Raw genomic sequence first — 23,933 nt, forward strand, 5'->3', positions numbered from 1 at the left:
AGCATAGCTCCGCACCCCACATCCGGAAGCCCCGCCACCGAGTTCTGATTGACCCTCGGCCTAATCAGTCAGATATAATGGATGTCCATCGATAGCTACAACAATCGATGGTTATCCAAGTAATATTTTACTACTATCAATGGCAGGGTGCAAAATCGCCATCAATGCCAACCATCGATGGCGTCCGCACCAATGGCCATCCCTACTCTGCAACAGCCAAAAACCTTTACTACCCCTCATGCCCACACAACCCTATCACTGCCCTGCCTCCTGTTCTCCTGCCCCGTAACTTCCGCCAGTTGGGAGCCACTCACCCTGTGTTGCCCACATTCCCTATCATGCTTTACCGCCCGGCCTCCTGCTCTCATGCACCCTAACTCCCACCCAGTAAGAGGAGACACTGACTCACTGCCACACTGGACCCTTACCCACTGGCAGAAACTGCACAGTGTCCCCCACCCTCCTCTTTACTCCCCCTTATGCCCACACACCTCTATCACTACCCAGCCTCCTGTTTTCCTGTGTCGTGACCTCCGCCAGTGGGGAGCCGCTGACTCAAAAACACCCTACTATACTATTGCACACACACACACCTAAACAACATGCACACACCCCCACACCCACAAATGTCACTGTACCCTCCACACCATCAATGTACATCTTACTCTGTAACCGCTTTTTAATTAAACAAAACAATACACACCCCCTTCCAAATCATATGCTCTCTATTTAACACATTTCACCTATAACTCAAGTTTCATACAATTCTAACCATATTTCTCACAATACAAAAGTTTACAAATTAAGGGGCCGCAGCCCCTTACGCCGGTGTGAAGAGCGCCCGTAGGGCGCAATGAATCACCTAGTAAAGTATATAATTAGTAGGGTGCGATTTTTGGTAAACGTTTTGGTAAACGTTACCAAAATCTGCAAACACAAAAGACCAGTTTCAGACTGTTGAATCTGACAGAACCATGCACAGGTCAGTGAGATCTGTGCATGGTTCTCAGCAAAAAAATGTGTAAAAGTGAAAAAATTGGCTCAGGAAAAATAAGGGGGACAAAAAGCTATGGGTGTCCCACGTTCTAAAACCAGCCCCGGGCTCTTGGACTAGGCCTGGTTCCAAAAATACGGGGACAAAAAAAACGTATTTTGGAAACAGCACTGGGCTCCAACAGCCAGCCATGTCATGCCACAGCCGGGGGACACATTTTATACAAGGTCCCCTGGGCCGTACCATGAGCACCATGGCTGGTCAGCCTGGATAGGGTCCGTTAAAGGGGTATCCCATCCGGGGCTGAAGTCTGGTGCTGTCCCAGCCATCCCAGGGCAGTGGGTGCCAGGCTGCTGTGTGTACAAAATAGAAAAAAAAACTTTTGCTTTATACAGGAGAACTACAAGACCCAGCATGCGGGGCCGCTGGGTCTCGTAGTTCACCTGTAAAAAGAATGTGTAAATAACGACACACACACACACCAGAAAAGTCTAATTTTAATAGACACCCCTTTTTACACTTAAAATTCAATCACACGTACTTACCTTGTCCAGCTGGTCATCTGTGCCAATCGGCACTGTGAGTGAGATAAAATATATAAATATAATATCTCACTACAGTCTAGATAGGCTACATCTACCCTAACCCCCAATAAATTATTTTAGTCACCAAATAAAATGAAACCAAAGTGGCCAAAAAAAGTGTTGTTTTAACTTACATTTCAATAAAAGGGAACCAAAAGCAAACAGTTTAAAAAAAATATATATAAACAGGACAGAAAAAAAATACTTTGTGGTTTTTTTTCTGTGTCAACATGAATCCACCTTTCCCAAATAGCAAACAGCAGGCTTCTACGTGTGGGTTTATGGTTTTACACCACAAAATCTGTATTTGAAAACGATCATTTTGGGGGGATTTTTCCGGTCTCAATTTAAATTCTTACTACAGTATGTGTAGGAATTCTATGTAACCCAATCAGACCTACTAAGACAATCTACTGCACTAAGGGTTTCATTCAGTATGGATCAGTTGTGCAATTGCATCTCATGGCAGGAGGTGGTATACAGGCATGGGGTAGTATGCAGGCATGTGGTAGTATGCAGGCAGGGGTGGTATACAGGCAGGGGGTAGTATGCAGGCAGGGGGTGGTATGCAGGCAGGGGGTAGTATGCAGGCAGGGGGTGGTATGCAGGCATGGGGTGATATGCAGGCAGGGGGTAGTATGCAGGCAGGGGGTAGTATGCAGGCAGGGGGTGGTATGCAGGCAGGGGGTAGTATGCAGGCTGGGGGTAGTATACAGGCATGGGGTAGTATGCAGGCAGGGGGTGGTATGCAGGCAGGGGGTAGTATGCAGGCAGGAGGTGGTATACAGGCATGGGGTGGCATGCAGGCAGGGGGTAGTATGCAGGCATGGGGTAGTATTCAGGCAGGGGGTGGTATGCAGGCAGGGGGTGGTATGCAGGCAGGGGGTGGTGTGCAGGCAGGGGGTGGTGTGCAGGCAGGAGGTGGTATGCAGGCAGCAGGTGGTATACAGACAGGGGGTGGTATGCAGGCAGGAGGTGGTATGTAGGCAGGGGGTGGTATGTAGGCAGGAGGTGGTATGCAGGCAGGGGGGTGGTAGGCAGGCAGGGGGTAGTATGCAGACGGGGGTGGTATGCAGGCAGGTGGTGGTGTGCAGGCAGGGGGTGGTATGCAGGCAGGAGGTAGTATGCAGGCAGGGAATGGTATGCAGGCAGGAGGTAGTATGCAGGCAGGTGGTGGTATGCAGGCAGGTGGTGGTATGCAGGCAGGGGGTGGTATGCAGGCAGGAGGTGGTATGCAGGCAGGGGGTGGTATGCAGGCAGGAGGTGGTATGCAGACAAGGGGTGGTATGCAGGCAGGGGGTGGTATGCAGGCAGGAGGTGGGTATGCAGGCAGGAGGTGGTGTGCAGGCAGGAGGTAGTATGCAGGCAGGGGGTGGTACAGGAGGTGTAGGGGATGGGATGCAGGCAGGGGGTGGTATGTAGGCAGGGGGTGGTATGTAGGCAGGAGGTGGTATGCAGGTAGCAGGTGGTATGCAGTCAGGAGGTGGTACGCAGGCAGGGGGCAGTATGCAGGCAGAGGTGGTCTGAAGGCAGGAGTTTGTTTGCAGTCAGGAGGTGGTATGCAGGTAGAGGGTAGTATGCAGGCAGGAGGGGGTACGCAGAGGGGGTAGTATGCTGGCAGAACATGGTATGCAGACAGGAGGGGGGTAGTATGCAGGCAGGGGGGGTAGTATGCAGGGGGTAGCTCAGCTGCTATAATGTATATGCTGAATGTAGTCCTAATGAGGGTTCCCCTTATTCTTTTGACCCAAGGGGATATCTGGGCTTTAGATCGCCTCTATCTATTGAAAATACTATTACTATTGCTACTACTGTAGTTAGTTACTTATTGGGGCAGATGTATTAAGCCTTAACAAGAGATAAATGCAAGGGTGATAAAGAGAGATAAACATCCAGCCAATCACCTGCTAACTGCCATGTTACAGCCTGTGTTAGATAAACGTCCAACCAATCAGCTCCTTACTGACTTTTTTCAAACACAGCCTGTAACATGGCAGTAAGTAGATGATTGGCTGGACGTTTATCTCTCCTACGATTTGCATAATGTTAGCCCCAACCTCCATTTTAGACGGTATTTGACTGGCAGAGTAGGGGGATGAGGGGGCTGTCCGTGGGCATGCGGGAGTCTTGCAATTCTTTTCGGTAGGCTGGGCGTGCCACACAAGTATGTGTTAGATTATATCATGGGTTACATTGATGGACCTAGAGGGTGTGACTGTAGGTCAGTGGACCAATGAAGCCCCTCGAATGTACTTGAGCCCTGGTGATTAACTGTGTGTTGCTGCCTAGGGCGTGTTCTGTGATCTGTGCTTGGATTGTATGATTTACCTGCCATGATGCTCTGGGAAGAGGGTATCGTCCATGCTAGCTTGAGTTCCAAAAGGGATGCTTTGGGCTTCAGAGAGGGCTTACAGAGTTATGTGGAGTTTGAAACAGACCCTGCCAAAATTGCTTTTACTTTCTGTTATGACATCTTTTAGCGCACAATTTGGTCAGTTGAGTGGCCTCTAGTGGTCATTAGCGGCACTTCACCTTATAGAGATAAGGAATTAGTTAGCTTTTTATATTAATAGATGTTCCATTCTGTATACACCAACTAGGGTGACCAATTCCGGGATCGGGCTCAGCAGGAAATCAATCCCGGGATTGGAGTTTCCAATCCTGGGATTTCTGGATTAGACTGCGCATGCGCAGTCTAATGCCGGGCAGTGTCTGAGCTCCTGCTCTGATGCTGCCTGTCTTCTCCCATCACCGGTTGTGTGGCTCTGCACAGAGTGACGTGGTCAGAGGTCGCACAGGCGCACCTCCCGCCTCTCTCCCTTCCACACCGCCTACCGTCTGCCTGGCACCAAGTATCACTACCCGCCCAACCGGCTCCGGACTGCACCGCACCACCCACCCGGACGGCTTCTCCCATCCCCGGTTGTGTGGCTCTGCTCAGAGTGACGTGGTCAGAGGTCGCACAGCTGCACCTCCCACCTCTCTCCCTTCTGCACCGCCCACCGTCTGCCCGGCTCCCAGTATCACCGCCTGCCCAACCGGCTCCCGGCTGCACCGCACCACCCACCCAGACGGATTCTCCCATCCCTGGTTGTTTGGCTCTGCTCAGACTGACGGGGTCAGGGGTCTCACAGCCGCACCTCCCGCCTCTCTCCCTTCCACGCTCCCCACCGTCTGCCTGTCTCCAAGTATCACCACCCGTCCAACCGGCTCCCGGCTGCACCGCACCACCCACCCGGACGGCTTCTCCCATCCCCGGTTGTGTGGCTCTGCTCAGAGTGACGTGGTCAGAGGTCTTACAGCCGCACCTCCTGCTTCTCTCACTTCCGCATCGCCCGCCTTCCGGCTGCACCGTCTGCCCGGCTCCTAGTCTCACCACCCGCCCAACCGGCTCCCGGCCGCACCCGCCCATGTAAGTAATGTGCGGGCAGCCGGGGCTTTTTTTTTATTAGGGAAGCCAATCCCGGGAATCTCGGGATTGAGCATTTTTCATCTACATGAATCCAGGACACATGCACTGGTAAGCTGTCTTGTACAGAACACAGAACAGGTTACTGGCAGTATGTGCGGAGTATAATGTGCTGCAGAGCATTCAGTATTTGTACCTCCTGCTGAGACCTATTATGCTTCTGATCCATTATTTAGTTTTCTATCAGCTTCATTCCTGTTTATCTGTCTCCTGTCTCTGCAGATCGCGCTGTCACTCAGCGCTGCATTATTCACAAGTGTTATTTGGAAACGTCTGATTCTACGGGTAGGACGCCCCAAACCCTGTTTCTAAGGGCCCGATTCAGATTGGAACGCATCATTATCGAATGACCACTCATGCGCACGGTACAATGTGCACCTACGAGAGCCGTTCATGCGAAGGGCGTTTGGGGGCGGTATCGCAGTGTTTTCCAGGAGTGTCCAATCAGGTATTGTCTATTATCTTCTAGAAGGTGATAAATAAATAAATAAGAAGTAGATTCTGATTGGTTTCCCATAGCAATATCCCAAGTGAACTCCCATCTCAATAAATTTCCCCCTTTCTGTTTGGGTGCAACTCACAGGTACGCCCAAACAGCAATTGAATTGTGACTGTTGTTTGGACATCTATACAGTACTGTAGATGCCTAAAACAATTGAATTCTCCCCAATGAATTAGAACTCATTCCGTATGATAAAACCCGTTGATAAATCAGCCCTTATACAGCATGGCCCTTATTCTGGTTCACTCGCAAAGCCAAATTACTTCTCATATGGACAAAACCATGTCGACTGCAGGTGGGCAGATGTATCTTGTGCAGAGAGAATTAGATTTGGGTGAGTTATTTTGTTTCTGTGCAGGGAAAATACTGACTGCTTTATTTGTACACTGCAATATAGATCTCACTTTGAATTAAAACCCCACCCAAATCTAACTCTCTCTGCACTGGGAGTAAGATGATGGAAAAATAGCCCAGGATAGCTCACCAGTCAGACGCAAGGGTAGCGGAAGGTACGCGTTCACTGGAAAAGACACCCCATCAACGCGTTTCGACCCATTGGTCTTTTTCAAGGTCCGTCTACTCTACTTAGTACATGTAAGCTAAAATTCCATCTTCGTACACGTAGTGAACCTTAAACAACATAGAAGAACACCTGGTTTAAAGTGGAAGAATAAAACACCAACACCAATCACCTTGTGTTGGATTTTATTTTGTCAATTTAGATTGTACATTGTTTGGTATTCTTTCTGTATTTTATGTCCATGGAGTATTAGAGGAAGGAATGGCTAAAAGAGACACATGAACATTCAATCCACAAAAGGCTCTCTATCAGGGGTGGCCGAACCGGTCCTCGAGATCTACCAACGGTCCACATTTTCCAGACCACCTAGCTGGTGCACAGCTGTAGTCATTACTAACTGTCACATTCCCCAGATCACCTAGCTGGTGCACAGCTGTAGTCATTACTAACTGTCACATTTCCCAGATCACCTAGCTGGTGCACAGCTGTAGTCATTACCAACTGTCACACTTCCCAGATCACCTAGCTGCTGCACAGCTGTAATTATTACTAACTGTCACATTCCCCAGATCACCTAGCTGGTGCACAGCTGTAGTCATTACTAACTGTCACATTTCTCAGATCACCTAGCTGGTGCACAGCTGTAGTCATTACCAACTGTCACACTTCCCAGATCACCTAGCTGCTGCACAGCTGTAATTATTACTAACTGTCACATTTACCAGACTCGGAAAGATTACCAGACATATCAAATGAAGTACTGACGGCCAGAAAAACATCTTGATGGTTGTTGCGCCTCAGAAGCTTGGGAAGTCCATCTCTGTATTTCTTACATTTACCAGACTCCCTAGCGGCTGCACAGCTGTAGTCATTACTAACTGTCACATTTTCAAACCTGCTGCATTCATTCTTACTATAGATCCACAGGTTGCCTGACATACATGGACTGTTGGTAGATCTTGAGGACAGGTTTGGCTACCCCTGCTCTATATGGTATGGGCAAACCTTGATTTCTTACATTTGCCTATCCCACCAGTGGGGCGCTTCATTATTCTTATTTCTTCATTATATGTGTTGGCTTTTAAGTTTAAGGTCTCACGGCCATACCAGTATTTTCAAGAAATTGGCCAGAAACATAGGGACCGATTCAGTAGACAGCGCAGAAATGCAAAAATTGCAAATAGACTTTTTTTGCACGTCTGTGACTGTGCAGCACCCTCAGTGTGCGCGAAGTGTGAAAGTGCAATTGCATCCAGAAAGTATAATATGGCAGTTTGAGCGACAGAGGCGGGTGAAGTCTAGACAACGCAGGCGTGCCCAGATAGTATTTGTGATGGCTGTGTGACATCACAAGCAGTCGCTGAGGAATGAGAAATGGCGGCGGTGCGTCTGCTTACACAGCCAGGCTTTGAAGGTAGGTGTCCACCTTAATTGCTGCGATTGTAGCACAGGGTCGGTCTTTACATGCTCGGCCTGTGCGATGATATAGCAAAACTACGACTGCTACTGAATTAGCCCCATGGTCAATAACAGACAGACATAAATAAATAACAATCTAAATGTGACGATTGCAACTTTTTCTTAGACATTTTATTTTGCCTAAGCATACATGTGTTCTATTTCCCCTGTGTGAGACTATTGATTGTTAGTGAAAGGGTTTGCTATCAGGCAAATGGATGCTCGTGTACTGTTAGTACAGGGGATCACACCGACCTCCACCGATTAGCTTGTGGGCAGGTTATCAACAAGGCAGCTGGGAGCAGTTCTGTGGTGTAATTATACATCTGACTACTGTAAGATAAATCAAATATCTTAGATCCAGGCTGCCGGCGCAGAACTGTGGCGCGCACACGGAGATGGCGTTAACCCCTTTTATAAAGGCATGCTATATTATTTATATAATAAGTGTTGTATGCAAATGCTTTCTGTCCAGTTGTGACCAGTGTCAGACTGGGTGGGTAAGGGCACACTAGGGGGTCGGCACGTAAAGTCATGATGCAGCCGCCTTCATCCCGCCCAATCACGGCTCCTCTTCTCGCCTGTAGCCCCCCGCAGCTGGGTCAGTCAATGGTGTCAGCTCCCGGAGGCGGGGGTTGCGGCGGCGGGTGTACGGTGCACGGAGGGCGCACGCGGCGCCTCCGCCCTGCACCGCCGGTCCTCCACGGATGGCGTCCACCCGGCAGGGGGACGCAGGTTCAGTTCTCCCCCAAGAGCGGGGGTCGCGGCGACGGAAGGCCGGTGCACAGAGGATGCACACGGCACTTCCGCCCTGCATTGCCGAGCCCCCTCTGACCACTTCCTCCCGGCAGGGGGACGCAGGCTTTAGGTCCCGGCGTTCCCCTGCAGCCGCAGGGAGGTTGCCAGGCAACAGGGGACGCCGCGGACGTCACGCTCGGCCACCTGATCCCACGCTGGAACTAGGGGCAGGATTGAGCAATGGCACCTGCTGATTGGCAGGTCTATCCCTCTTAAGGGATTCACACCTCCAAGATGGCGCCGGTTATAGCTTTCAGCTTATGTATCCGGTCCCTGGAGTTGCTGCTTGTCGGTCTGCTCCAGTCCTGGTATCCGTCTGCTTGTTCCAGCTTCTGATTCCTGGATATTCCTGTTGTTTGGTTTACCCTGCTTTCCAGTGGTTGCTCCATCTCATCCCTGGCAGGAGGCTGCGTTGGTTTCACGTCTTCCATTCCTTGGTGGGCCACGTAAGTGCTCCTTTGGAGCCTGGTTATTCTTTATTTCTGTTATTGGGTCCGCCGTGACCCCAGCCCTTCCGTGGGACCTCCCTTGTGTCCGTTCTATTCATTTTCCTCCTGGGCATTTTCTTCTTGCGCCCTTTGTTTCCTTAGGCAGGGGTGTCCCCGTTTTCCATCTATTCCCTGCTTTGGGGAACCCTGTTTTCCTTGTTTTTTCATTCAGTGTTCCCCGTCCTCATTGTGTCTGTGACTAGGTCGCACAACCCGTCCTTGGCCTGGTGCCGGTCAGTCAGGGGTCCCTTCTCAGCTAGGTCCGGTAGCTAGTTGTCCTCTTGTGCTACCTCCTGGTGATCGCTTGCCCTTTGTCTCCTCTTAACACCTGGCTGCATCGGGGTCGGAGCCGGCTTAACCAGCTCCTTCGGACGCGGCGGCTACAGGCGAAGCCTAGCTCTCTGCAGGGGCATTCCATCTACCCGGGGGACTCAACAGAGTGAGTGCAGGGTTCGCTGCGGCCGTCCTAAACAGCGGTCTCAGCCACAGGCTCACGCCTGACCAGTACGCCTCCTGGCCCAGATTACCACGTGGTGCCTCCTCAGGCAGCGTAACATTATAACCGGCATTAACTAGTTGTTTAGAGTTCCTCTTATTAACTCTTTTTCTGTGATTTTTTGTCGCATGGTTGTGGCGCGTTGCTTCTTTTGGTTTAGTCCGTTTGTTTCTCTTCTGGTATCATGAATCCAACTCCGCAAACGTTCTCTGATCAACTCCAGGGGTTAACCCAAATGGTTAGAGAGTTATCCTTGAAAGTGGCCTCTCAGGAACAAAGGGTCCGTCCTCCTAAACCAGGGGTTCCCGAGCCTAAGGCGAATCTACCAGACCGCTTCTCGGGAAACAGGAGGGATTTTTATAACTTCCGAGAAAGTTGTAAACTATATTTTCGCCTCAGGCCTCGGTCCTCGGGCTCCGAGACCCAGCGGGTAGGGTTGGTGATATCTCTCTTACAGGGGGATCCTCAAACCTGGGCCTTTGGTTTGCCTTCCGACAGCCCGGCTTTATCTTCTGTAGATAACTTTTTTGGTTCGTTGGGCCTTCTTTATGATGACCCTGACAGGGAGGCTTCGGCTGAGACCCACTTACGGGCCCTCAAGCAAGGTAAGGACCCAGCAGAGGTCTACTGTACCGAATTCCGTCGCTGGTCCAACGATTGTGGTTGGAATGACCCAGCCTTACGGAGTCAGTTTCGATGTGGTCTATCTGATGCCATCAAAGACAGCCTCATTCAATACCCGGTTCCCACCTCCCTAGATAAACTCATGGAGTTAACCATTAAAATCGACCGACGACTCCGTGAACGGAGATCTGAACGAGGTGCGCAGGCACGTCCCATTCCCTTTGTCTCTATGGCCCCTGAGGATTCTGAAGAGCCCATGCAGTTGGGAGCAGTTAGGATTTCCCCAGAGGAAAGAGCCCGTCGGTTAAGTTCCGGTCTCTGTTTATACTGTGGAGGGAAAGGACACCTTCTCCGTAACTGTCCTAACAGGCCAGTAAAAGCCCAGGCCAAGTGATCGAGGAGAGGGTTCACTTAGGCCTGCAGCTTTTTTCCTCTCGTAATTCGTTACTAGTTCCCTGTAGTTTTTCTTTTAACAATATTAATTTTTCTTGTTCCGCATTCGTTGATAGTGGGGCAGCAGGGAATTTTTTAGACAGTTCCTTAGCGCAGAAGCTTGGGATTCCCTTCTTTAAGCTCGAACAGTGTATCTCTTTACGGGGTTTGGATGGAAATGTTCTATCCAATGGGGTAATTTCGTTCCAAACCCCTTCGTTATCATTAACGGTGGGTCTATTTCACTCTGAAGAGATTTCGTTTTTGTTAACCTCATGCCCGGCTGTTCCCTTAGTATTGGGTCACCCCTGGCTGGAGAAACATAACCCTTCTATTGATTGGAATACTGGAGAGATAGCTCGTTGGAGTCCTCAGTGCTCTAAACATTGTCTCAAGCCTTCATTGCTTCAGGCATCGGTATCTTTCTCCGAAATTCCGGTTCCCTATCGGGAATTTGCCGATGTTTTCTCTAAAGGGAAAGCGGATGGTCTTCCTCCACATCGTCCCTACGATTGTGCCATAAAGCTGTTACCCAATGCTTCTCTTTCCAAAGGGAGACTGTACGCCTTGTCCATTCCCGAGACCAAGGCCATGGATGAATATGTACAAGAAAGTCTTAAGAAAGGGTTCATCCGGCCTTCCAAGTCACCACTTAGTGCCGGTTTCTTTTTTGTGGCTAAAAAAGACGGCTCCCTTAGGCCATGCATTGATTTCCGAGCGCTCAATAAAATCACCATAAAAAATACCCATCCCCTTCCCTTGATCTCTGTACTCTTCGATCAATTACGGTCAGCCACCATCTTCACCAAGATTGATCTCAGAGGAGCTTACAATCTCATCAGAATCAAGGAAGGCGACGAGTGGAAGACAGCCTTCAGTACTCAGACGGGGCATTATGAGTACTTGGTGATGCCTTTTGGTCTTTCTAATGCGCCCGCTGTGTTACAAGATTTTATCAATGACGTTCTGTGGGATTTTTTAGGCACATTTGTGGTCGTTTATTTAGACGACATCTTGATTTTTTCACCAGATATCGTTTCTCATAGAACTCAAGTCAAGCAGGTGCTTCAAAGATTACGAGAGAACCAGCTGTTTGCCAAGACTGAGAAGTGTGAGTTCGAAGTTGCTCAGGTGGCCTTCTTGGGGTATATCATTTCTTCCAAAGGATTTCAAATGGATCCTAAGAAAGTCCAAGCCATACTGGATTGGGCCCGACCCACTAATTTAAAGGCGGTCTAACGCTTCTTAGGTTTTGCAAACTACTACAGGCGTTTTATTCATTCTTTTTCTACCATTGTAGCGCCTTTGGTTGCATTGACCAGGAAAGGAGCTGATCCGTCCAGGTGGTCGCCCCAAGCGGAGCAAGCGTTTGAGACACTCAAACAAGCGTTTATCACGGCTCCCATCCTCAAACATCCTGATCCCAACCTCCCCTTCATTGTGGAGGTGGATGCCTCCGAGGTGGGGGCTGGAGCTGTTCTGTCTCAAGGAGAGCTTGATGCCGTTGACCTGTATCCTTGTGCGTACATGTCGAAAAAAAATTCTTCAGCTGAAGCCAACTACGACGTCGGGAACAGAGAGCTACTAGCCATCAAGTGGGCCTTTGAAGAATGGCGCCATTGGTTGGAAGGAGCGGTTCATCAAGTCCTAGTTCTTACTGATCATAAGAACTTACAGTATATTGAGACAGCTAAGAGACTCAATGCTCGGCAGGCGCGTTGGGCCTTGTTTTTCATGCGCTTTAACTTTGTCATCACTTATAGGCCAGGGTCGAAAAACGCACGAGCAGATGCTCTTTCTCGGTGCTTTCTTCCTCAACACGAAAGTACTACTAGCAAAGCTCCCATTCTTCCTTCATCTTGTATTTGGGTAGGACTCAATCAGACCTTGGAGGGTTTGGTCCGTCAAGCGCAGTGTCAGGCTCCTGCCCAAACTCCACCTGCTCGTCTGTTTGTTCCTGAGTCCTTGCGACGGAGGGTTTTGACGGAGGTCCATGACTCTAGGATTTCTGGACATCCAGGAGTGTTCAAAACATTAGACCTGTTGTCTCGTGTGGTTTGGTGGCCCAGTATGTCTCGCGACACCAAAGAATTCGTGCTGTCTTGCCCAACTTGTGCCCGGCATAAGGTACCTCGCTCTCGGCCTTTTGGGGAACTTCTTCCTTTAGCCATTCCCTCTAGGCCCTGGTCTCATATAGCCATGGACTTCGTAGTAAGTCTTCCTGTTTCTTCCAACTGTCAGGTTATATGGGTGGTCATTGACAGATTTTCGAAAATGGCACATTTTGTACCTCTTAAGCAGTTGCCATCTGCAAAACAACTGGTCGATTTGTTTGTACAACACATCTTTAGGCTTCACGGACTGCCTACGGATATTGTCTCTGACCGAGGTCCTCAGTTCGTGGCGCAGTTTTGGAGACTCTTCTGTTCTTCTCTTAAGATTAAGACCAGTTTGACCTCTGCATTTCATCCCCAGTCTAATGGGCAGACTGAGCGTTTAAATCAGTCACTCAAGCAATACCTGCGGTGTTTTGTGTCAAAATTACAAGATGACTGGGTCAACGTTCTTCCATTGGCGGAATTTGCGTATAATAACGCATACCATTCTGCATCTAGAACGTCACCCTTCTTTGCAGTGTTTGGGTTTCACCCTCGAGCCAACTCTCTAGGACCAGAAGCTGTAAAGTCTCCCTCCTCTGCTGCGTCTCGCCTCAGGGTCTTATGGAGGAAAATTCATGTTGTTCTCAAGGAGACGGCTTGTAAAGAGAAGGTTTTTGCCGATAAATCCAGAAGGCCTTGTCCATTTAAGGTCGGTGATTGGGTGTGGTTATCCTCCCGAAATATCAAACTTCATCAACCTTCGGCTAGGCTGGGGCCCAGGTTTATTGGTCCATTTCGGATTATCAAGAGGGTTAATCCGGTGGCATTTCGTCTCTTGCTACCTAAATCCCTCAGGATATCCAACACATTTCATGCATCCCTTCTTAAGCCGGTATTTTTCTCCCAGAGATTTCCTCGCAAGATCAACGCTGCTCCTTCTCCAGTGGTGGTACAGGGTCAACAAGAATTTCTCGTAGAGAAGATTCTGGATTCTAAGATTGTTAGAGGCTCTCTCCGATTTTTGATTCATTGGAGGGGTTACGGTCCTGAGGAGAGGTCCTGGATTCCCGATAGGGATTTGCATGCCCCTGATCTCAAAAGAAAATTCTTTCAGGAGTTTCCTCATAAACCCGTTGGTAGGGTTTTTTTAACCCCTCCTCAAGGGGGGGGTACTGTCAGCTCCCGGAGGCGGGGGTTGCGGCGGCGGGTGTACGGTGCACGGAGGGCGCACGCGGCGCCTCCGCCCTGCACCGCCGGTCCTCCACGGATGGCGTCCACCCGGCAGGGGGACGCAGGTTCAGTTCTCCCCCAAGAGCGGGGGTCGCGGCGACGGAAGGCCGGTGCACAGAGGATGCACACGGCACTTCCGCCCTGCATTGCCGAGCCCCCTCTGACCACTTCCGCCCGGCAGGGGGACGCAGGCTTTAGGTCCCGGCGTTCCCCTGCAGCCGCAGGGAGGTTGCCAGGCAACAGGGGACGCCGCGGACGTCACGCTCGGCCACCTGATCCCACGCTGGAACTGGGGGCAGGATTGAGCAGCGGCACCTGCTGATTGGCAGGTCTATCCCTCTTAAGGGATTCACACCTCCAAGATGGCGCCGGTTATAGCTTTCAGCTTATGTATCCGGTCCCTGGAGTTGCTGCTTGTCGGTCTGCTCCAGTCCTGGTATCCGTCTGCTTGTTCCAGCTTCTGATTCCTGGATATTCCTGTTGTTTGGTTTACCCTGCTTTCCAGTGGTTGCTCCATCTCATCCCTGGCAGGAGGCTGCGTTGGTTTCACGTCTTCCATTCCTTGGTGGGCCACGTAAGTGCTCCTTTGGAGCCTGGTTATTCTTTATTTCTGTTATTGGGTCCGCCGTGACCCCAGCCCTTCCGTGGGACCTCCCTTGTGTCCGTTCTATTCATTTTCCTCCTGGGCATTTTCTTTTTGCGCCCTTTGTTTCCTTAGGCAGGGGTGTCCCCGTTTTCCATCTATTCCCTGCTTTGGGGAACCCTGTTTTCCTTGTTTTTTCATTCAGTGTTCCCCGTCCTCATTGTGTCTGTGACTAGGTCGCACAACCCGTCCTTGGCCTGGTGCCGGTCAGTCAGGGGTCCCTTCTCAGCTAGGTCCGGTAGCTAGTTGTCCTCTTGTGCTACCCCCTGGTGATCGCTTGCCCTTTGTCTCCTCTTAACACCTGGCTGCATCGGGGTCGGAGCCGGCTTAACCAGCTCCTTCGGACGCGGCGGCTACAGGCGAAGCCTAGCTCTCTGCAGGGGCATTCCATCTACCCGGGGGACTCAACAGAGTGAGTGCAGGGTTCGCTGCGGCCGTCCTAAACAGCGGTCTCAGCCACAGGCTCACGCCTGACCAGTACGCCTCCTGGCCCAGATTACCACGTGGTGCCTCCTCAGGCAGCGTAACAAATGGCTGATGACTGCAGCAATTACAAAATCATCTTGCAGCCACCAGGTCAGTCATCCATTACTGGCTGCCTGGCCGCATTAAAGGTTTGAGTCAGGCCCTGCCCTCCTAAAAAAAAGTAGGCGGAGTCATAAATAACCGGGGCGTACCGCTGAGTCCCTCAGTTCAAGCCTGATTGTGACTGGTAAACAGCTCATTTGAAGCTCCACCGCCGTGGTACTTTTCAGACATAACCACTGGAACTGGGGTGGGGAAGGGGTTGGGGCAAGGAGGTGGCTCCCCTCCCTTCCCCTGAAATAAAAGCTAAAAAGTAGAGGCACCAGTCAAAGTTCTGGGTCAGGGCGCGCCACTCAGCTTCCATCTTCAGTTAATGTGGGCGGTGTCAGGAGGGAGATAATACCGTTTTCGGCTGCTCCACCTCCCTTCTCTTCCCAAGCCCCTACAGTGTGATTGGGTGCCATGGGCAACTTCTCCACTGACACACATCTCCACTCTTTGCACTGTTTCATGACTAGACCCCTAAACCACTTAACTGGCTAATGTAGTCCCCCTCCCCCTAAAAAAACACTCAGATTTTCATTTTTATTTTATTGGGGTTAATTCTCCAAGATGTTTAGAACAAACTCCCTGCCGAATTCCTTCAGAATCTGAGAGCAAGTGTAGCTAGAAGTATTGATGGTAGGAGAAGCTACCATTGGCCATGTGGAGCGGGCGGTTTAAGTCACATGATGTCAGTACCCGCCCCCTTTTCAACCATCTCCGTCCCAGGCAGTTCAGACTTACTTTTATCTGCGAGCGGGTCAAAAATAATTTGATGGTCCGTGACCATCTAATTATTTTTTGCCCATGTGGACGCATGTGAGGTACATAGTAACATAGTAATTAAGGCTGAAAAAAGATGTTAGTCCATCGAGTTCAACCTATCTGACTTGTAACTACTGACGTGAGTAAGTCATATCTATAGGATTCTCTTAGTGGCCAAAAATGTATCCCGTTTTGATTTAAATTCATTAACAGTAGTTGCTGTAACCACCCCACCGGCAATGAGTTCCAGAATGTTACTGCTCTAATGGTGAAGAATCCTCTTCTTAATTCAGTACGGAATTTATAAGAATCCTCTTCTTAATTCAGTACGGAATAAGTATAGGCCTGTTAGTGACCAATCATCTCCCAGTTCCATATGATTACCAATCCTGTACTTGAACATACTAATCCCTCCTATATCCCTATAGATTGTAAGCTTGCAGCAGGGCCCTCCTACCTCCAAGTCTGTCTGTTGTTACCCAGTTTGTTCTATCACTGTCTACCATTGTAAAGCGCAACGGAATCTGCTGCGCTATATAAGAACCTGTAAATAAATAAATAAAATATCACATCTCAACCTCCGTTTCTCCAGTGAAAACATATTCAGCCTGGTTAACCTATCTTTGTATTCTAGTGATTCAACACCTTTTACTAGCTTAATCTGTACCTGTTCCAATTCATTTATGTCCTTCCTAAGGTGCGGAGCCCAGAACTGAACACAATGTTCCAAGTGTGGTCTCACCAATGCCTTGTAAAGAGGCACAATCACATTGGCATCCCTTGAATCCATTCCCCTTTTAATACTCATTATGTCACTTCCTATATCATTACTGAAGATATTAAACAAGGTGGGTCCCACGTGGCGTACACATCCCCTTGCATGCAAATGTGGGGATTTGTGCGACGGGAGAGGCGGGCGTTCGCTCGGGCGGAGGCATTTACCTGCTCTCTAGGCAGCAAAAATATGCTGCTTAGCGAGCAGGTCCGAATCATGCGCAATGCACACAGGCCCCTGAGACGCAGGTGGGCCCACGCCACACTCACTGCCCCCATTTTTGTAATACCCCTCCTGAGTCCCTTGAAAGCAACAGCGCTGTTGGAATAGCACAAAAAAAGGCCGTGCGAACGAGCGGGGCAGCGAATCAGGCCCTGTATGTAGAAGAGACCACAGCAGATATCTCCGATACCTGCTGCGATCCCTCCTGTCCTGCTCGCCGCCGCAGCCTCCATAGTATATTTACAGGTTTTTCCGATTTCCTGCGCAGAACAAATTTTTGGGGTGATTTAGACCAGATCGTATCGGGCCAAATTCGCCGGGGCATCGTTTATCTGTTCGCTAGGTTGCAAACATACAGCCTAGCGAACCGGTCTGAATAAGGCCCTTTGTTTGTAGATACAAACTAATTTCAGCGGCACCGCCTGAAGCCTCGTTCACAGTCACCCATATAAAATGATGGCGCGCTGCAACGCGACGCCAGGAAACAACGCGCACTTAATTTACTCCAGCATTAATGTGAATTGTTGCTGTTCAGTACTCGTACCTCTCGCTCGCTCCTGATGAATTACCCCCCACTATGTGTTTTACCTGCAGTCCCTTCTTCCTCAGCATCCCAGTCTCCATGGTTACTGGGATCTGATACCCACAAGGAGCTTTCTGTAATTGTTAACACTTTCTGTCCTGGAGGACCTGACGTGATTCTGTCTCCTACACCCAATTTAATCCTTGCTAAAACAGTATGAACGTAGAGTCTCGTCTGATAACAAAAGGGTTAATACTTTCATTTTTTATTTTTTTTATTTCAATAGAGCAATATACCTGATATGTCATTTCTATTTATGCTTATGTAGGCATAGAAACAGGTTGCAGATTAGAGGCGTGTAGTCAGTGCGTTCCTGTACTTGCTTTAGGAGTCATTTTGGTTAGAGGGTCCTATTTTGGCCTTCTCTGTAGACTAGCCCACTAATTTGTTTCATTCACAAAAATCAAAAGTGTGTGTAGTCAGCCCTCTGTTAGATATATTTTGACGTAACCAAAAAATACCAAGAAAATGTTTTTTTTACGCTTACTGTGAGTGGATGCCTGCTCTCACTGGCTATGCCAGGCTTGCCTACCCTCCCAGAATGGCCGGGAGGCTTCCAAAAATAGGGTCCCCCACCTGGCCCCCCCGGAAGGGTGGACAAGTCTCCCGAATCAGCCACGCTACCCCCCAAACCCCTCTTCCCCTCTGCGCTAAATGCAGATTTTTGCGGGTCTGCGGCAAGGGGTGGGGCTAAAATGGTGTGAATCGAGTCATTTTGTGTCATTTTTTCTCCTCCCCCAATCCGCAGACCTGCAAATTGCCTCTTTTGCCTGCCATGGGGGCTGGGCTTGGTGACGTCCGCCTCGTCCCTCCTCCTGACATGCTGCTATCTTGTTTCCTCTCCGGGCTTCCGGGAGGGGAAAAATTAAAAGTAGGTTAGTACGGGCTACGCCCCTCACTATGACAGACAGGGTTCTGGTCTCATGGGACCTGACTAGGGATGCCAATCTCGGGGCATTTTTTCAATCCCGGGATTGAAAAATGCTCAATCCCGGGATTCCCGGGATCCCGGGATTGGCCTCCCTAGACCTGACCAATAGGGGATTCCCTCTTACTGCCAGTAACCGCCTGTTACTGACTTCAGACACTGCACAGTGGGCGGGTATAATGCTGACACCACCAGACTCCTACCTCTTTGCGTCTGGAACCACGGTTACTCGATCAAACAGGCTTTACGACACCTCAATAATGCTTAATTCTGCTTATGCACCGACATGTTGCTGACACAACTGACTGGCGTCTGTTGGTTCCCCACTTGTCACTGATTACAGACCAGGCCTCTGCAATGGTAACTGCAAGAGTTCACTGGGGTCGTACTAGGACAGGCAGAGAATGGGACGACTTGTGTAGTATTCCTGTTGGTCGCAAGATGAAGCAAATGTCATCTTGAGGCAATGATGTTTATTTGCTCAAATATAAGTCCTGAAAAGAACCCTCCCCTATCTATAGGGGACACAGCATACAAACAATTAAGCGAAGGCTACTGTACCTAAGAGTGTAGTTAAGAGGATGACATTTTTGTGTTTGCAGTAGAAGTTGATGACTGCTAGTTGTATAAAGTTTGGTTGAAGTTTTTTCTGGTAGCCTATGAAGGGGAAATGAGGCGTGAACTTAGGAGAAGGGGTATATAGGCAGGATCCTGCAAGAGTAATGCTGCCCATATACTTATGCGATCAGATGCGATGGGACATCACAATGCGATGTCATCTGATCGCATCAAGTGGTGCCCAGTGCAGCACCCAATGTCGCATGCCATCTGCGATGGACATCGGGTGCTGCAGGGTACTATCTGGCCTGGGACCGGAGCTGTCAGGCGGCGGGACTCAGCAGCGGCAGCAAATGACTGAAATACTGGACGGCCCTCTGATTGGCCGAGGCTGCTGAGACTGAAAGCTCTCTCAGCCAATCAGCGGCATCACATTCAGGCGGCCACTGATTGGCTGAGAGAGCTCTCTCTCAGCGGCCTCAGCCAATCAGAGGGCCGTCCAGTTTTTCAAGTCATCTGCTGCCGAGTCCCGCCACCTGAAAGCTCCACCGCTCCGGTCCCCAGCTCCCGCTAAGGTACCGGCTCCCTCTCCTCATCCGCCGCCTCCGGTCCCCATCCCTGCCCCGCTCCCGCTAAAGTACCGGCTCCCGCTCCTTGTCCGCCGCCACCAGCTCCGGTCCCCATCCCTGCCCCGCTCCCGCAGCTGATTGCATTCGAGCAATCGCATGTGGTTAAAAACCACATACGATTGCTCATGCAATTCAATAAATATTATGTGTAGCTCATAAAATTTATCAATGCGACATTCGACGGCGTGCCAGCGCATTGCGTCGAATGTCAGCTTAAAAATGCATGCAATCATTCAATTTATCGGCCAGATCTGACATATGTATGGGCAGCATTACTTCATTCAGCCCCACCCACTCTCTCTTGCCTTTCAGGCATCCAAATTGGTTTTGGTATATTTACCATTTTACTCCGTCACAGCCCAGTGGTCACTTGTGGCATAAGTGGGCGTTGGAAGGCACAGTGGGTGTGTCCTGCCTTTGCGGGGGGACAAATTGGGCATTCCTCCAGCATCAGGTTATGCTTTAGTCAGATGGGGCGTTTCAGTCGCCGCCATATTTAGTAGTTAGAGGTTACATGGGAAGGCATTGTGGTTTTGTGGGAGAGGACTGGGGGGAAACAAGCAGCCTACACAAAAGCCTGGTGTAGGCTTGGTTTGACAAGCCAAATCAAGCAAGTGCATTTTCCTTTCAAATATATTTGTATATGCTCTACACATCATATATGAATACATTTGGAACACACGGTTATTTCTGTACTGTGCCCAGTTCTCAGCACTGGGCTCTCTTAGCACTGTAATGACTGCACTCTGAGCCGGATATACCGTTCTACCAGCAGGCGAGCAGTCAGCCCTTTTGCCTCGTCGCAGCCTCCAGAGATGATCCGGGCTGCGGGGCACCCATACACCAGCTTGGGGGCGCTATCCATGAATTGGCTTCCTAGCACCACAGGCAGCAGTGGCTCAACATTGCCCACTGCCGTGTGGCGCCAGAGGCTTGGGTCCGTTCTCCCACCATCGCCCAGACCATGGCACCCACATGCAGTAAAACTTGCATTTTCAACCATTCTGCGCCTAGCGCCATTAGTACATTTAAAGATGGCACAGGTGTCCTTCTAAAAAATGGTGCTGCAGCACAGGGGGGTTAACCAGTAGAATGCTGGCTCGTTACTGGGGACCTGGCCACAGGGCAATACGCGTTTTTATCTCCACATTATTGCCATTTTAATATACACTGTAGATGGTTTCCCTCCATCGATAACCCAGCAAAACAATGTTTTGTTTTTTTTCTTGTTTTTTTTAAAAGTGCCGGGGCACTGAGCATAGCCCCACCCTCTGACACCCGTGAAGCCCTGCCCCCATGTTTTGATTGTCCCACAGGCCAATCAGTCAAACACAATGGATGACCATCGATAGGCAAAAGTATTAATGGTCATCCATTGCATAGTTTAGCATGGCCAGGTGCATTATTGCCATCGATGGCAACCATCGATGGCAATGGCAACGATGGCGCATGCACAGAGTGTGAATTGAGATTGAAGTCGGACTGAGGGATCAGTCACAAAGTGAGTGACAGGAAGACAGCATTTGAGGGTGGTAACGTGGGAGTGGTCCAGAAAATGCAGTGTCCTGGTCATTTTATATGCATGCATAAATTAGCAGCTGCAGTCTTACTGGCTACTGGAGAGCTCTCTGCGCCTCAGGACAGTAGCTCCGCCTCCACGCCAACAGAGCCTCTAGGAATCTGTGATATGACCCGATTAGTGACTTTGGAACCGATATATGAGCGATTATACACTACTAGGTGAATCATCGTGCCCTATGGGCGCTCTTCACACGTCGTAAGGGGCTGCACCCCCTTAATTTGTGAACGTTTGTATTGTGAGAAATATGGTTAGAATTGTATGAAAGATGCCCTGTATTGCAACTTGAGTTATAGGTGAAATTTGTTAAATAGAGAGCATATGATGTGGAAGGGGGTGTGTATTGTTTTGTTTAATTAAAAAACGGTTACAGAGTAAGATGTACATTGATAGTGTGCATGGTACAGTGACATTTGTGAGTGTGGGGGGGCTGTGTGTGTGTGCAATAGTATAGTAGGGTGTTTTTGGGTCAGCGGCTCCCCACTGGCGGAGGTCACGACACAGGAAAACAGGAGGCTGGGTAGTGATAGGGGTGTGTGGGCATAACGGGGACTAAAGAGGAGGGTGGGGGACACTGTGCAGCTTCTGCCAGTGGGTGGGGATCCAGCGTAGCAGTACAGGAGTACAGGACGGTGGCCCAGAGTCAGTGTCTCCTCCTACTGGGTGGGAGTTAGGGTGCATGAGAACAGGAGGCTGGGCTATGAGGCATGATAGGGGTATGTGGGCAACACAGCGTCAGCGACTCCCCAGTGGTGGAAGTTACGGTTCAGGAGAGCAGGAAGCTGGGTAGAGATAGGAGTGTGTGGGCATACGGGGGGGGGCGAATCGCGGGAAGGGGGGGGCGTGGTGGGTTGCCGCGAATCGCGGGAGGGGTCGCGGGGGCGGGTGTTGCCGCGAATCGTGGGAGGTCGTGGGGGGGGTGACGCAAATTGCGGGAGAGGGGGGGTCACAGGGTGGGGGGTGCCGCGAATTGCGCGGGGGTGACGCGAATCGCCCCCAAAAAAATAGACACATAAAGGTCAACACATGTAAATGTTGACATAAGTGTGGCACTTCATTGGTGTCCATGTCGACACATGAGAATGAATATGAAAACATTAAAAAAATGAAAAATAAATCTTCAAAAACTCATGTCAACCTTTTTCATTGTCGACCATAGCAATGTCAGTGTTTTTCTTGTTCCATTTAATCCTGGGGTTGCCGTGAATCGCGGGGTGGGGGTTGTCCCCAAATCGCGGGAGGGGGTCGCAGGGGGGGGGGTGCCGCGAATTGCGGGAGGTGGGGGCCCGGGGGTTGCCGCGAATCGCGGAAGGTCGCGCGGGGGTGTTTTCCACGAATTGGGTGAGGGGGGGTGTCACGGGGAGGGGGGGTGCCGCGAATCGTGGGAGGGGGGGTGTGTGCCGCGAATCGCCACAAGAAAAAATAAACACATAAAGGTCAACACATGTAAATGTTGACATAAGTGTGGCACTTCATTGGTGTCCATGTCGACAAATAAGAATGAATCTGAAAACATTCAAAATATGAAAAATAAATCTTCAAAAACTCCTCATGTCAACCTTTTTCATTGTCGACCATAGCCATGTCAGTGTTTTGCTTGTGCCATTTAGTCCTGGGGTTGCCGTGAATCGCGGGGGGGGAGGAGTTGGTGGAAGGGGGCGGTTATGGGGGGTGCCGTGAATCGCGGGAGGGAGGGTCGCGGGGCGAATCTCGGGATGGGGGGTCGCGGGGGGGGGGGGGGTGTGTGCCGCGAATCGCTGGAGGGGGGGTCGCGTGTGGGGGGGTGCCGCGATGTGGCACAAGAAAAAATCAACACAGAAAGGTCAACACATGTAAATGTTGACATAAATGTGGCACTTCATTGGTGTCCATGTCGATACATGAGAATGAAAACTTCAATAATAAATCTTCAAAAACTCATGTCAACCTTTTTCATTGTCGACCATAGCCATGTCAGTGTTTTGCATGTGCCATTGAATCCTGGGGTTGCCGTGAATCGCAGGGGGGTGGGGGGGTGGGGTGTGTCCTGGAATCGCGGGAGGGGGGTGTCGCGAAGGGCGGGGTTGCTGCGAATCGCGGGAGGGGGGTCCCGGAGGGGGGGCGCAGGGGTGTGCTGCGAACCGCGGGAGGGGGGTTGCAGGGGCTGCCACGAATCGAGTGAGGGGGGGTCGCGGGGGAGGAGTGTGCCGCAAATCGCGCGGGGGGGGGTGTCGCCAATTGCGGGAGGGGGGGCAAATCGCGGGGGGGGTGCCGCGAATCACGGGAGGGGGGAGGCGGGGGGTTTTGCCGCTAATCGCGGGAGGGGGGAGTCTCGGGGGGTGCCGCGAATCGCGGGAGGGGGGGTCCCGGGTGTGGTGGTGGGGTGGTGCCGCGAATCGCGGGAAGGGGGGGTGCCGCGAATCGCGGGTGGGGGGTTTGCCGTGAATCGTGGGAGGGGGGGTCGCGGGGGGTGCCGCGAATCGCGGGAGGAGGGGTCGCGGGGGGGGGCGTTGCGGGGCGCTCACCTGGTGGCTGTGGAGTAGGTTCCTGGGCAACATGGGGAGGCAGAGGGTGTCTGGCACTGTGGGCTCACTGGGCTGGTTCTCTGTCATGTGAGTCAGTCATGTGAGTCAGAGGCTCCACCCAGCCTTAGAGACACACTCACACACTTTGAGTGACAGATGTAGCCAAATATATGAGTTATACACTATTGATCGGAAATAATACATTAGCAGTGGGTGACCCTATGCTCAGGTTCGCTGCTGCCCATATTAGCATATAATCGCAATTGCGATCGCCTAAAACAAGCAACAGCAATCACAAATACAACCGCACCTGAATTAGGCCCATAATTATTGCTATTGCGAGCCTTCTAATTCACAACTGCTAATACTGTTATTTTATTGAGTGTTTCTATCAGATGTTATTGTCATTTAATGATCTTTTAAGTGTCATTAACCAAAGTGAATCTTTTTCCACAATCGATATATTAACTATTATTTACAGTATAT

The 23,933-nt window shown here is 50.4% G+C and overlaps 1 long non-coding RNA gene across 1 annotated transcript in view; it reads left to right on the forward strand.

The window, feature by feature from the left end:
• The window catches only part of LOC146009349 (uncharacterized), a 28,837-nt gene extending 23,349 nt beyond the window's left edge, over positions 1-5,488 (forward strand). Inside the window, exon 3 of the long non-coding RNA XR_014444643.1 lies at positions 5,270-5,488. This is a non-coding gene — a long non-coding RNA (uncharacterized LOC146009349). The remainder of the gene's footprint in view (positions 1-5,269) is intronic.
• The last annotated feature ends 18,445 nt before the right edge of the window (positions 5,489-23,933 follow it).

Source organism: Crinia signifera, chromosome 6 (assembly GCF_055691185.1).
Source record: "Crinia signifera chromosome 6, ASM5569118v1, whole genome shotgun sequence".
In the NCBI taxonomy this organism is placed as follows: domain Eukaryota; kingdom Metazoa; phylum Chordata; class Amphibia; order Anura; family Myobatrachidae; genus Crinia; species Crinia signifera.